This window comes from Sinocyclocheilus anshuiensis, unplaced genomic scaffold, assembly GCF_001515605.1.
Source record: "Sinocyclocheilus anshuiensis isolate Anshui unplaced genomic scaffold, SAMN03320099.WGS_v1.1 scaffold438, whole genome shotgun sequence".
Classification (NCBI taxonomy): domain Eukaryota; kingdom Metazoa; phylum Chordata; class Actinopteri; order Cypriniformes; family Cyprinidae; genus Sinocyclocheilus; species Sinocyclocheilus anshuiensis.
In genome coordinates this window covers 1602841-1604084 of record NW_015546118.1, presented here as the reverse complement: position 1 = coordinate 1604084, position 1244 = coordinate 1602841, and positions in this window count along the sequence as shown.

Genomic DNA, 1244 nt, shown 5'->3' with positions numbered 1-1244 from the left:
CCCTCCGCCTGTGAGAGGAGATCTCTCCTGATGGGAATCTCCCATGGAGTGCCGTCGAGGAGAGAAATCAGGCCCGAGAACCATACTCGGCCCGGCCAGAACGGGGCTACTAACAACAGACGGGCCCCATCCCGGCGCACTCTCTCCCGAACTCCCGGGAGCAGAACAATCGGAGGAAAGGCGTCCAGACGAAGCCTCGGCCACGTCTATACCATGGCATCCAGCCCCAGTGGAGCTGGATGAGTCAGAGAGAACCAGAGGGGACAGTGCAATGTCATAAGAGTTGCAACAGGTCCACCTGAGCCTGGCCAAACACTCTCCATATTGAAGTCTCTATTCCCCAGGCCTCGGCCCCTGCCTCGGCAGGATGTCTGCTCCCATATTGAGATGCCCAGGAATGTTAACTACTCTCAGTGAGAGGAGTTTCCGCTGGGACCACACAAGGATCTGGTGCGCCAGCCTGTAAAGGGGGCACGAACGCAGACCTCCCTGGTGGTTGATGTAAGAGACCACTGCTGTGTTGTCAGTGCGCACCAACACATGGTGACCTCTTAGGTCTGGGAGAACGTGTTTCAGAGCTCGAAACACGGCCAGCATCTCCAGAAAATTGATATGCCATGTCAGATGGCGACCACTCCACAGACCGCGGGCAGGGTGGCCACTCATGACCGCACCCCCTGATTGAGCTAATATCAACCAATCGTCGATGTGGTTGAGTCGTGAAAGTGTGGGGTGAGAGTGCAAGGCCCAAGGAAGAACCAGTATTGGTAGGCTTTTGCCCCCAAAAGCAAACCTCAGGAACTTCCTATGATGAGGAAGGATGGAAATATGTGCATCTTTTAGACCGATCGTGACACACCAGACCTTGGACTTGATCTGAGACATGACCTGTTTGAGAAGTGAGGCCCCCAGAATGAGGGGCTGGAACACGGTAGGTTGGGACCGCTCCCCCCCAGCAGCCCCTGCTGACCGCCTCAACCTCCTCAGAGGAGGAGAGGTAAGCGCGTGCTCTCACTCGAGAAATTTTTATCCCAAGAGCCCCTGTATGTCTACCTTCTCATAGTCAGACAAATACTTTATTTGTTTATTTGCTTGTGTAACTGATGTTTGTGCAACTGGCGAGCTCTTTGACGCTCTCCGTATCAATCTCCTCGGAGAAAGACAGGCGGACCCCGAGAGCGGGCGCCGGATCTGGTGGTTAAGGAAGCAGATCCATACGCGAAACCCACGAGCACAGCCGCCGC